Source organism: Equus przewalskii, chromosome X, assembly GCF_037783145.1.
Source record: "Equus przewalskii isolate Varuska chromosome X, EquPr2, whole genome shotgun sequence".
Taxonomy (NCBI): domain Eukaryota; kingdom Metazoa; phylum Chordata; class Mammalia; order Perissodactyla; family Equidae; genus Equus; species Equus przewalskii.
Window position 1 is genome coordinate 85,841,890 of NC_091863.1, and position 14,807 is coordinate 85,856,696.

General features: G+C 37.2%; 1 protein-coding gene across 3 annotated transcripts in view; it reads left to right on the forward strand.

Moving 5' to 3' along the window:
• Positions 1 to 14,807, forward strand: part of RNF128 (ring finger protein 128) — a 79,851-nt gene that overhangs the window by 39,702 nt on the left and 25,342 nt on the right. The gene's annotated exons all lie outside the window — the stretch shown is intronic.

Consider the following 14,807-nt stretch of genomic DNA (forward strand, 5'->3'; position numbering starts at 1 on the left):
ATCAAAAGTGCATTTAAGACATCATGAAAATTGAATTACTTGTTTTTAAAATTATCATTGCCCTTGAAATGATACCCTGCTGTACAGAACTCCACCAGTTGGTGATTCACATAAGAAACTCAAATTCAAGAGTAGCTTCTGTACCACTTCTTTCCCTTTTAGGACACAAAATGTGTCATACTTTACCCTCTTCCTCTGCCTTTCATGGCTTGATTAATTCAACCTTAGATAATCTTACACACACATACCCCCCTCCCATGGAGCTTCTTTTTCTCTTTCAAAAAAGTGGACTTCCTTCTGTGTGATTCCACTTCCTTTGAAGTGAAATTAAGCATTATAACAAAGCAGTGCTCTCAATATCTAAAAACCTTGAATGTGTCCATAACGTGCTTCCACAATCTCCACAGAAGCCTCCCATCAGTCATGTAATCCTCCTGATTGAATGGGCATTTTTCTTATCTCCCAGTATTTAAGATAAATGTTAAATACTTTTGTTTGTTTTGCTTTAGGTATTACAGTGATATTGTTTTCTGAAAAGTATTATTACAAATATGGATTAAATAATAATTTATTTTTGCTTTGCAGTTTTTAGTCCTCAAGGCATTTTACCTGCAGTAACCTGTGGACTCATTTGGGAACCCAAACACTGTTTAGCAACATTACTATGGGAAAATGTGTTGTTTCTAGTTTCAAATAACTGACTTACAAATGAATTTTTGAAGCACGACCCGTTAGTGTTTCTATTGTGATTATTGTTCATAATGACAGCCCTGTGAAGTATAATTTATTATATTCTTCCCAATCATGCTGGTTTAGAGTTTTCTCTACTTAGTCAGTTTCTTGGTATCGTTGACCAAAGCTGTACCTCACCTTTTCCATGTGTTTCACCTTAAGGACTCTGCATTTTATTTTCCTACTCTGTGATGATCTCACAAGAAGTTGGCTTGTTTTGAAAGTATTTGTAATGCTCCTAAAAGTTTTAAGAACATAACTTTGACTTGTGGCTTAGTTAGCCATTAATAGATTTCCAAGTTGGTACATTTTTTCTTGTTTTAGAGGATTTCAACCATCATTTAGATGAAGGCTAGGAAAGTGTGATTATATTGAGTGAAGTTTTCCTTCGTAGATCTACGAGCAACCTATGTTGAACACAGTTCTAAAATACTTTGAGGTGTAGGGGTGTTTCAAATTCTTGTTTTCCACCACCACCATTTCATTTTGGCAAGAGGACAGGATGAGTAAGAGAGACTGAAAGTGGCCAGTGCAAAAGCACCAGTCACCTCCCTTGCCCTAGCCCCCAACCCCCGACCCTTTTTGCTGCTCTTATCTGGCTGATGTCTTTTGATTGAACTGGCAATCAAGACAAGGAAATTGAGTTACCTTAAGTAATATAATTAAAGGCTAACAAATTGTCCTTTGATGGTAAGGAAAGCTACATGATTGCTCTGTTTTTTATTTCTATCTTTTGTACCAAAGATGAATGTGTTCCATTTGAAATTGAGAGACAGCATATTATAATAGAAGAACGGGTGTCCTTGAGTCAGACTGCTTGACTTGAATTCTAGTCGTACCAATTAATAAATATGTGATCTTGGGCAAGTTGTTAACCTGGACTTCATTTATCTTGTTCATAGCAAGGGGGATAATAGGGCCGGCCAGTGGCGCAGTGGTTAAGTTCTCATGTTCCGCTTCAGCGGCCCGGCGTTCGCTGGTTCCAATCCCAGGTGCGGGCATGGCACCCCTTGGCACGCCATGCTGTGGTAGGCGTCCCACATATAAAGTAGAGGAAGATGGGCACAGATGTTAGCTCAGGGCCAGTCTTCCTCAGCAAAAAGAGGAGGATTGGTAGCAGTTAGCTCAGGGCTAATCTTCCTCAAAAAGAAAGAAAAGGGGAGGATAATAATGTCTATTGCCCATGTTGTAAATAAAGTGTTTAATATGTAGTGGGCCTTTAGGTAATGTTAGTTCTCTTGAACCTTTTGCTAACAATCTTATTACTAAACATAATAATTCTTTTTTGTTATTATAGCTGTTCACTACCACATTTTGAAATATGTAATTGTTTTATATGCAGAAGCAGAAAAAAACTGTGACATCCAAATTGCTATTTTTCTGGGCAGTTTCTGAGAAATGCAGAGAGAAGTCACATAATCAAGAAATTGAAACAACAGTCTTGTCCTCCTTCTCCCCTGTGCATTTCCATTTTAAGCAGCAGCAAGACCTTAAAATCAAGATGTTAAGCTCTAACAATAGAGATGGCTATGAACCTTGTGAAGAGAGAGGCCTTAGCTATCAGATGGATTTTGATTTGAATCCCGACTCTGTCTTCTAGCTTTGTGACCTTAGCCAAATCAACCTAAGACTCAGTTTTTTTAATCTGTAGAATGGGGGATGATAATTGTACCTACCTCACAGAGTTATCGTGAGGGATGAATCAGAAAATATATAAAGCACTTAGGACACAGCATGGTTCATTAAAGGATAGCTTAACCACTTCCTCGCCCTCATCTATAGCCCTGTCTTGGCGATTGGCAATTCATGTCACTGCAGCGCTTCTCAGAGGCTGTGATAAGCTAAAGAAACACTGTTCAACTTTCTTCAATGCATTATTCTCTAGACTTATTTAAGTATAGAACCTTTTTCTCTCAAAATACTTAACATCTGAAATATAATTTGGGAAACACTGATTGCCATGCACTTGATAACTTCTCCCTTCTCTCTCTCTCATTTTATTGGACTGGCCTCATATTTTAAATGTATCAAAGTTTTGTCAATGTCAAGGAGTGACTAACCAGTTATCTCACTATGATAAGAACAGAATGTTTTCAACTGTGACGACAAACATTTTTGTTTTATTTCTTTGTACTAATATGGTACGTTTTGTATCAGGTTAATGTGACTTCAGAGTGTTTACAGGCTAGGTTTATTCTCCTTATTGACTTTCAGAAACAATTTACTGTGAAAAGATAAAATCACAAGTGAGCCAGTTTTGTGTTTGTTTTTATAATCAGTGTATAGGCCTTAATACAGAAGTTAGCCTTTGTAGTACTTCACACAGAGGGAAACAATATCTTCAGTTAGTAGAATGTTCTTATTTATGATTGTTTTATACTAAACAATACCAAAATTTCTGCCGAGGCAGACCAAATTCTCTTTTTCTCTAATCCGGATACCTTACAGAATACTAATCGGACTTCTGTGACTTTTGCGCCCCGGGGTTCTTGTGGCCAAGTCACAATGAATATCCTCTCTCTCAACATAATGTTCTTCCTAATTTAATGATTAATGCAATTTCCAACCTAATGCCTCTATTACAAACTGTGCCTGAAGAGAATGTACGCAAAAGAAGAGGTTCCAGTTTTCAACAAAAGTTTCAACACTGCTTTATCTCCAGCGCTGTGCTAGATGTTGTGGTAGGAGGAGAAGAGTGAGCAGGGAGTAGCTAAAGATACTCAATGACATAGTCCTTTCCTTCCAAGGTGCTCGCATTTTCAGCCTCTATTGCTTTTTGTTTTTCTGGCTAATAATGATATTTTAGTGTGGCACTCAAATAACAATTGAGGTAGGGCTTTTAGATCTATGTAACAATGGCACTCTAAAGTTTGGCAAGATTTAAGGTACAGAGTACATGTCCCTTCCATACATTGTTGTACCAGTTTCACTTGGTCTGAAAGGTTGAGGATAAAGTGGCAGGTAGTGGAGGCCATGTCCCGGTTTTATTGTAAGTCTAGGCTCTGGTCTGGTTTTGTGCTCATATTTTTTTTCCCCTGGATATTGCAACAGTTTATTCAGTGGAATTCTCCTTCCCAAGGTTTCACATTACGGGAAAAGAGAACTGATGTATACAAGGACAAAGGATCACCATAATTTCTAATGTTCAGTCGTCTAAGGTTTTTTCCCCCTGAAACCCTTAAATCTCCTGTTTGTCCTTTTTTACTACCCAACAAATATCTTTCTGTTTTTAACATGTTGTGTATATATTGTTAATCAGTGGTTGCTTCACCTTGCACCACAAATATTCTTATCTTACCACATTCTGAACAGCTCTAGATATTGCACAATTTATTATCCCAAAGGATTTGATACATTGATCCTGTGGAGGTTACTGACTAGCGTTTCTTTAGAAAATATTAATAAATAGCAATAACAAATGTTGAATTTGGTTTTTAGAAACCTTACTATTTCCCAAACAAAAATTATGACAATAGAATGCTTTAGCATAAAATTTTTAATATAATTACAGAATACCCTATTAATTAAATAACATATATACTACAATTTATGCGTGGCCTTGCAATAGCATATCTTATTATTTTAATTTTTTCAGTATCAGCACAAATTTAAGGTTGTACAGACACTCAACCTGTTCCACTTGCTTCAAGACTTCTCTGTCCTCTGAACCTCCTCATAAGTGCCCAAACCACCAGTCTCCTAGTGAACCAGGATGACTAGGTTCTAACTTGAGCTTGGGACTAAAATGGCATCTGTCCTGGCTCCTAAGTTTAAGTGTGAAACTGAGGTGTAGTCAAGGCTCTGGTTGGAAAAAGATTATCACCACCATTAGTGCTGCTCTGGCAGTATGGTAATTTCAACGAGATCAACACTGTGCCAGTAAGCGTCAACCTGAATCCAAGGTCTGTAGAGTAGGATTAGTGTTTAACATTTTATCTGTATATATATGTCCCTGCTGTAGGCAGACATGTCCTGTCAAGATATGTCTTTGAATGTAGGGAGGAGGCGCATCTTAGACTCACTGTTCACCTCAATTATCTTTCAGGATGAATTTGTTTTCAGATGGGATCAAGATTCCAGTTATCACTAAATACGGCATACTTAAAATTGGATTCCTCAAACATTTACTTGACATGTGTTACGTGCCAGGCACTCTGCTAGACATTGTAGGTATGGTGATGAAAGGCCCAGGACCTATCTGAAGGAGTTCATAGTTGAGTGAAACTCAGGTAAACCGGGATAACTTCAAGGGAAGTCTGTACTAGACAGCGTAAAAGCTAAATATCTAACCCAGATGAGTTAGACTCTTATAAAAGGAGGTTGAACTTTATTCTGTAGGTGAAATGGAGCTCTTTAAAGGCCTTTAGCAAAGGAAAAATATGAATATTTTTCCCATTTAGAAAAACCTATCTAATAGCTATGAGGGGAATGAATTGGAGAGCTAAGACTGGTGGCTTGCAGACCAGTTAGGAGGTTTTTAAAGGATTTAGATGAGAGACAATGGTGAAAATGGAGATAGGAAAGGAACAGGTCTGTTTCTGATGTGGCTAATTTTCAAACTTCTCTATATGAAGTACTTACTGATAAAAGCAAAATAATTCTATTTGCAGAGTTTTTCTATGCATGGTGCAGGATTGGCATTGATCTGGCCAGAGTGACTGGACCACTATGTTGAAACTCCTTGACCGTAACACCAGTCAAACTATAATCAAACTCCAGCCCAATATTTCTAAAAGTATAGGCCACAGACCACAGGCAGCAAAAGAACCCACAGAACTTGTTAAACCACAGATTCCCAAGCCCCACCCCAGACATACTGAATCAGGGGATGGGGCCCAGGGAGTTCAGTGTTTTCACGGGTTTCTCAGGTAATTCTCATACATATGAAAGTTTGAGGATCACTGAGCTAGCCCAACAGTTTTCAAAATATGATCTGGGACTGCTTGTCCCTGAGACTCTTTCAGGGGTCCATGAGGTCAAAACTATTTTCATAATAATACATAGACATTATTTGCCATATTCATGAGTTGACATTTACATGGATGGTGTAAAAGCAATGGTGGAAAAACACTGGCACCTTAGCACAAATTAAGACAGAGTCACCAAACTGTATTGTATACTATACCTCTGTGCATTTACAGTAAAAAGAAAATGCCGGTTTCATTTAGGAATGTCCTTGATGGATCAGTAAGAATAATTAATTTTATTAAATCTCTACCCTGTCGTACACAACTTCTTTTTGTATATTCTCTGTGATGAAATGGGAGGTGGACATAAAACACTTCTGCAGCATACCAAAGTACAATGGTTATCTGAAAGAACAACACTTGTTTGACTGAATTGTGACCTGAACTAGCTGCTTTCTTCAAACAGCTCCTTTTAACTTGACAGAACTACTGACAAACTGACTATTCAGACTTGGGTATTTGGAAGACCTTTCTCAAAAATATCCTAAGTGAGGGCCAGCCCTGGTGGCGTAGTAGGTAAGTTCAGTGCCCTCTGCTTTGGCAGCCTGGGTTCAGTTCCTGGGCATAGACCTACACCACTTGTCTGTCAGTGGCCATGCTGTGGCAGCAGCTCACATACAACAAAAAAAGAGGAAGATTGGCAGCAGATGTTAGCTCAGGGCAAATCTTCCTCAGCAAGAAAAAATAAAAAAATAAACTAAGTGAGCCTATCATTTCAAAGAAAACAAATGACAGCATTTGATGCTAATGATAAAATTTGAGTGTTCAAGTAAAAATTAGGATTTTGGAAAACTTTTATCCACTACGTGAGCTTGACAACTTCCTAATATTTAGGCTTTTCTGATGAGAGCAATGGTAATATTAACAACTGTGATTTTTTTTATATCGTATAATCTTGATGTGAGTCACCATTTGTAAGATCTGCATAACTCAGTGAACCAATACTTTCCAAGTGACCAATGCATGATATTACAAAACCATGCATGAATAAAGGGATCCATTCAATATACAAGATAATTCAATGGATTTTCTTTTAACTAAGTACAAAGAGTTCATTGATATGGTTTCAAGTTCTACCTTGCACCTAATGTTTAAGAAACTACCACTTGTTGAGTTTTGGTGTAGTATTAAAGAAGAATATCTACAATTATTTGAAAATGCTATCAAAATACTCCTCAGTTTTCTAATTACATATCTGTATGAGTACAGATTTTCTTCATGTACTTCAGCCAGAAGAACAGATCACAATAGATCTAATGCAGAAGCACAAATAAAGACCCAGCTGTGTTCTGTTAAGTCTGACATTAAAGAGGTTTGCACAAATGACAAAGCCACTCTTCCTTTTACATTTTTTAGTTATTTTTAATAAAAATCTGTTAATTACAGTAATGTGTATTTACAACTGTTATTTTAAATGAATGAATAAATAAATATTTTTAAAATTCCTCAATGTTAATTGCTAATATGGTTAATATAAATAGAAGTAATATACATAAACAAAAGTTCTTTGGAGTCCTCAGTAACTTTAAAGAGTATAAAGGGGTCCTGACACTGAAAACTTGGAGAAACACTGTCCTAGCCCTTGGGTTCTTAACAATATATTAAACAAACCGCTAGTGGAAATGAGAATAGTCCCAGTAGTACTAAGGTTTTTCTTTTTTAAATAATAATTCTAAGAATTGTTTACCTGTGAGAATGACATGTTATCCACAAGTTATGCATCTGCGATCTTTTGGACAGTGTTGCTTTTAAATCCCTAGTGTCTTTAATATGCTGTTTCCTGAGGACTCCATCTGCCAGAGATTTTTTGGTGCTGTGTCAAATCTGTGACCCATTTCCCAGTGTAGTATTGCCTTTGAAACCTACAGCAGAAGTATCTGGGGGTACAGGGCAGAAATAAAGGCAACTTGCTGTACTATACATGGCTATGTGCTTCTGTTTGTTGGCTTAAAAGAATTATAATAAAAGGTGATTTGGGTCATCTTCACTGCCACCACTTCTCCCCCAAAAAGATGATTGGTAACAATACAGAATGTTAAGAAGCATTGCTTTAATCGACAGCTAACCTGTACTAATGCCTATTTCATATTCTGCAATAGACTAGAATTTAACTAAAGGCTAGTTAGTAGCATAATGACATATTAAAGGGGTGTGTAGTGCTGATTTGTCTGGTTCCCAGTGAACTACAGACATATATTTCCAGATACTTTTAAAAAATTATTTGTATATTTGTTTATTGAGGTGCAATGATAAAACTAAGTTTTTTTGATCAAGAGAGCTGCCATGAAGCAGTCAATTTAAAAAACCTAAGTTTGGTTCATTTGTGGCTGGCAGTAATCAACAGGGGGCAAAAAAAGTTGTCACAAAACAGAAATTTGAAGAAAGAGACGCTATTCTGGCTTAAAAGTTTAGATAATTTTTTTTACTGGTTAAAAAAAATGCCACTTAGGCCTGCTTGATCTGATGAGCTTTGGCATCCTTCTTTGACATACATTGAAGAACTAAGCCTTTGAAAGCGACTGTGGACAGAATGAACGCTTAGAAGTCCACTTGAATTGGTTCCAAATTTTCTAATGGAGGAAATGTTTGTTAGAGAATTATGTTGGAATTCTTCACATTTAGATCTTGTTCATTCTAGATACAAGTGAATGCAGAAGCGCTGACCCCATTGTGTTATGAGGATGTTGGGCAGTAGCGAATGTGAGCTTAGTTTTAGAAGAGCTACTTTGGCCTTCAATTGCCCTTATTACTTGTAAGTCTCTTGTTTTGAATGCTCTCTTTTTTAATATTAAAAGCAGAGTACTGGTTAAAAGAGATGTTAGAACAGCTCTCCTCACTTCCTTGTATTTTATGTTTGAATCCCAAGGTCCCATAAGTATGCCATCATTGTGCTTAGAATATTTCATATATTGTAAATGTTTTAGAATTTATTTTACATTTTAACACATTAATATTTAAAAGTGGGGGGAAAAGGTCCAGAAGCATAGAACTTACTACATAATTTGCACTTGATAAATATTTGTTCAATTAATTTGTCTGTGTCCACAAGTAAATAATTAAGATTAGACCATAACCATAATATCATTAGCTTTTTGAAAGAAGTTAAAGGGATTGGCCACCAGCAGGATCCTAGATCAAATTTCTATGTTATGAATAATACCTAGAAAGTATTTTTTGCCAGTAGTGCTGAGGGTAGGCTCTCTTATTTATATTGATGCTTTAATTGAAGATATTTACTGACAGCAGGAAGATCTGCTGCAGCCTATTTGGTTACCTTTGTTCCCAAGACAGGTGGACGCCGAAACCTTTGTTCACTGTTGAACATTTGAAATTGGACTCTCCATTTCTTCTGCTGCTTATTCCCTATTCCTAATTTGTCCCTTATCCCAAAACACTTTAGATAGCAGGGTGAAAATATGAAAAACTTTAGCCATGACATGTTATTAACGATTTTGAAGTAGGCAGTTCAAGGCTTCCTTATATAACTGAGTGACTGCTACATTTGTCGTATCAAGGTAAGTGTTGTTTTAGTTATACTGGAGCCAGGAACTTGTGTGTAAGCAATTAGGGTCTAAGTTAGCTATTCTTGACCATTAAATTGTCAAATATAAAGTGGTGTTAATACACTAGAATTGTAAAAATGACAACTTTTTCTGCTATTCAACTCTGAAAATTTATTTATCAGATATAACACATTAAAATTTATAAATAAATCCTTGATTTATCTTTATAAGTCAGCTAGTCTGGCATTTAAGTAATAAGTTTTATAATTTGTCTTAATGATTTTGCCTAACAGTCCGGGAAAGAAAAGGGTGGAAATGGGCTCACTGTCACCTTTGCAACACAGTGCAGATTTTGAGAGATTCAGATCCTGAAATGACAGCTGTTCTGTGATCAGAGTTTAGGCCATAGAGCTTTGTTGTCAATTAATGGTCAGTTTTCCTCATCAGACACTTTGGGCATAGTAAAGATTTTTCTTTTCTTTTTTTGGGGGGATGGGTGCTATGTTTTTTGGAAAAACAGGATGAAATGAAAAGTTAATTTGGAAATTCCGTAAAGATCGAAAAAGAAATGCAGTCTTATTCCTTTGCCAGACTTGATTTTGGAAACGTAGTACAGCCCTACCTCCATCAGGCAAAAGATGCAGCCCAGTGTTCCCTCCACTTTCTATTCCTCAACACACCAGACATCAGAGAGATGTTTAATCTCTGTTTAAACATTCAGAATAAGTCCTGAATACGACCACATCTAGGTTGCTTATAACAAATGGCTAACTATATACAGAATATATTTTGTGGTGCTTTAAAAAGATCACTTACAAAGTCACTAATTTTAATTTGAGAGGTTTGGAATCAGCTGAAGTGTAATAACAGCCCCTTGAGTCTCCAATATTTTAAGGACGGAGGAAGCTTAAGGGCGAAACAGGATCAGCAAGGCCTGCTTTAGCAGAACACCCACATATGCCAATCAGAGAAAGGTTTTTTTCTGTTCCACAAAAAGAAGTCTGATTGTTCTTCTTTGGAGTTTCAGGGTGCATATCTTATTTTGTGGTTTTCAACAGAGCAGCGAGTAGAAAAACAGATTTAACTTGGGAGTATACTTGAACTTTGATTGGTTTTTCAAAGTAGGTATGAATAAGTGAAAAGAATAAGCAAAGCAACTTAGAAGTTTTGAATTGAATACTACTTGTATTTAAATTTTGACTCTATAACGTCCAGTGGTGTGCTGGAGTCAGCTGGCTCCACCAATTGTCCCCATGTTTTCCCACCTCCACATTCATATGGCCGTGAGAGTAGTATTTACACCCTGGAAATTGGCACACACTACAAATCAAGGCTTCCTCCTCCTCCCCCACGCCCCACCCCCAGAGCCAGTCAAACATTTACCACTACAGCCCAGAATATTCCTATTTAATTTTTCATTTTTACAGTCAAATAATAGCTTTAGGTTTCACTGAAGATAGAGAACTGATGTAGAATGGTGGCGAAGAACAGAAACAGTGGGCCAAACTGCCTGGGTTTAGATACCAGTTCTGTACTTATTAGCTTATGTCATCCTAGGCAAGTTAGTCAATCTTATCTTTTTTTTTTTTTCTTAAGGAAGATTAGCCCTGAGCTAACTACTGCCAGTCCTCTTTTTTGCTGAGGAAGCCTGGCCCTGAGCTAACATCCGTGCCCATCTTCTTCTATTTTTTTTTATATGTGGGACACCTACCACAGCATGGCGTGCCAAGTGGTGCCATGTCTGCACCCGGGATCCGAACCGGCGAACCCCAGGCCACCGAGAAGTGGAACGTGCGAACTTAACCGCTGCGCCACCAGCCAGCCTGGTCAATCTTATCTTTAATGGGATAATAGCAATGCCTACCTTATAGGGTTGATGTAAGGATTAAATATGTTAATGAATGTAAAGCACTTAGAACAGCATCTAGTTTAGAGATAAATCTTATCTGGCAACCTCGATTATCCAGAGCATAGTTAAGTTTCAGGAAGTAAACAGAAATGTCACTGAGCAACCTATATAAATATCTGGAGGCTACTTGCGCTGAAGCCCTCAGGCTCTCCTTGGAAGCCTGCTTTACTCTTTCTTTAGATCCAAGCTTGATTGACTTTTCATTTGACAGTAGATTAGAAGTATAAAATTAGAAAGAAGGGAGAAACAAGTGAGAACTTCCCTCCCCCAAAGAAAATTGCTCAAAGGGAGAACTCAAAAGTAAGTCAGACTGGATGATTTCTAAGGTCCAGTCCCGCTCCAAAAATCTGTGAATTTGGTGAAAAATCATAACAGTTTTGGAACAGGTAACCCTACCACTATACTAAATAATGGCTTACAAAGATGGTCCACTGTCGATAATTCATTGTAATCAGTATATCCGAGTTAGGAAAATAAGGCAGTATAGATTACTTTTTAAAATGCCCATTCAAAATTGTTAAAATTAAATATTAGTGTAAAGCTTTTCATTATGGAACACCTAATTCCCTGCCAATACCAGATAAAGGAAAGTATTACTGTAGTTAATTAAAAGACATCCTCTGCCCTTAAAATGTTCTTAATTTAGAGTGGGAGTATGGCATGCCAATTGAAATGCAAAGCAAAATAAAGTACTAGATAGAGGTTAAAAACCAAGTGACAGGAGAACAAAGAGGGAACATTTACATTCTCATTTGGAACTTGGGAAAATAACATAGGAGGCAGCATTTGAGCTGGAATTTGAGTAATACATAGACAGGCAGAGAAGGAGTGGGGAGTGTCAAAGCAGATGTAGAACATTTTAGGCTGAGGGAGCAGAATGAACAAAAGGAAAGTTGTGAAAAGTGAATGACAATAGCCGATCCCATGTGGCTGGATCTGAGTGTTCGTGAGACGGGCGGTGTAGTGGAGATATATCAAACTGGAAAGGTCAGTTGGGACCAGATCGTGTAAGGTTTTAAATGCTACGCTAAGGAGTCAGACTTTAATGAGTAATAAGGAGCCACTAAAGACTTTTGAGCAGGGAAGAGGCCTGATCCAACCAACTGATGGCAAAAGTCAACCAGGGAGGTTAAGTCTGATGAAACTTTAAGGGAATGGGGACAATTGGATATAGAGTGACCAGTTACTGAAGCAGTTCAGGCAAGGAAATTATGAGGGCCTATATTATATAGGAAACAGAAACGGAAAGAAGGATTTGATGATGGGAGATGCCAAGGTAATAGCATCTACATGACTGACTAGGTTAGCAGTGAGTATTCAAACATGATTCTTCTTTTTTTTTTTTTTGGAGGAAGATTAGCCCTGTGCTAACATCTGCCACCAATCCTCCTCTTTTTTTTTTTTGCTGAGGAAGACTGGCCCTGAGCTAACTTATGTGCCCATCTTCCTCTACTTTATATGTGGGACGCCTACCACAGCATGGCGTGCCAAGTGGTGCCATGTCTGTACCCGGGATCCGAACCAGCGAACTCCAGGCCGCTGAAGTGGAACATGTGCACTTAACCACTGCACCACTGGGCCGGCCCACAAACATGATCCTGAGGTTCCTAAACCAGGTGACCAGAGGCTTGTGACGCCATTAACTGTAATTGGCAACAGTGAAGGGGGAGCAGTTTTTAAATAGTAGCAAGGGTGTGGGAAGGAGGAGATATATAATAATGCTTAGAAATAGGTCTTTTATATGATTAGAAAGCTAATTCAATAGATAGTTGGACTATATATAGCATGTATGAATATACATTAGGGTGATTGAAGCATAGCATTGTTCCTTATGTGTAGACAATGTACATTTCTCGACTATCCTTCTTTTTTAATCTCCATCTGGCCACAATGGCCAGTATGTTCCTGAGCATCCACCCCTGCCATCCACCTCATATCTTCTAAAACAATAAAAACCTATTTCTATTAGTCAAACAAGTTTATAAGGACACATCTATGATTTAAAAAGAAATCTTTAGAATTATAATAGAATTTGAAATAGATTTCAAAACCTGATTTTTAGAATTATCTATGCTTGCAAAGATTATGCAGTTTACAATATCAGAAATGAATGCTAGGTTATATAATTATTCAAAACGTTATAAGCAGAGATTTTCCCGACAGATGGCTTGTAGAGAAAAGACAAATAATGACAAAAGATAATTGACATAATGTCTGTGCTTTTAGTGCCAAAGCTAGAAAATTAAAGCCCCCAGATAAGTAGAAAAATGAGCCACTCTCTTGCAAAATATCCAATTCTCTAGAGCCATAAGGGATATTTGGGTGATATACTGATAGAGGGAAAAGATACAACAGAAGGCATTTCTGACTCCATTGCTTTTGAGATTTTCCCCATGTAAACTAAAAGAGAGTGAGTTGTCAGTGTCTACCAAACTGAGTGATGGCAAATGAGTCAGTAAAATTATAAAAGGATTTAACTAAATGGCTATCATATGTAAAAATAATGTCTTTTGGAAGTTTAGGGATCTGTAATAATACCCTATGAATATATTTTCTGAATTAGTAAACTTCAAGTAAGGAGAGGATCTTGATCTTTTGAAGACTTTGGCCACTGGGGACCATAAATTTAAGGGATTACTTGGCTAATAATTCTGCTATGTATGTTGCCATTTATGGTTTGTACTCTAATTTGATCACTGAAAGTGTGAATACTATTTTAATATTGTACTTTTGTATTTAAGTTCCAGTATAAAGGGCTTTTTAGAATCATGTGTATATGAGTGTGTGTGTGTGGTTGTGTTTATTCCAGATTGGAGTTTGATCATTAACCAAGATTAGTTCCTTAACCTAGTATCAGTGGGAGGTTTCTCTTGTTTGTAATCTCTTAACATTCAAAGAGCTCTGTTCTTTTGATTAAGATTATTGGTCTCAGGTCATATAAACTAGAAGGAATGCAAACCTTGATAAGCATTGGAATAACACGAGTAATCTGACATTCTCACAACATTGGGAAAGATGATGTTTGTTCTTTATTTTTTCACAACATTTATGTAATCGGGGTAGAGAGGGAGATGTTACAGAGATTAGGTGTTTAGACCAAGACTTAGACTATTGGACTATGTAATAAGCTTAGTCTAATTTCAGGCTTGGCTTTGGTTGGTGTTGAATAGAAACATACGTTTCTATCAATTCTACATGTTGCAGTCACTGCTAACCTGATTAGGTCCGTGCAAAATCTTAGAGCACCTTGGACACATTTTATATTGCTTTGAGGATACCGGAAAATGGCACGTGGACATTTGGGCTTGTAAACATTATTATTCTCAAATTACTAATCCTGATCTGTACATTCTTTTACATTTTAGTAGTGAGGTCATGAGATAGTCTATCACCTTATAAACTGGGAAACATATAGTTAAATATTTCTGTCTTTCCCAAATCTCAGATTCCCTGGGATGTTAACCCAATTCTCTACCACCCAGGGGACTGTTTGTCTTTAGGAAGGCCTTCGTATAAGAGGCAAATTGAACCCCAAACTCAGTACTGTTGAATTATAGGTGGTTAACCTGAGGAGAGGGGAGGTATTTGTTATACATATATCATAGCTTCCTTACTAAACTATGAGTTCCTTAAGATCGATAACCAAGTCTCAGCGTGTTTATATCCGCTATAATTTATATATGGATGGTAAGTGCT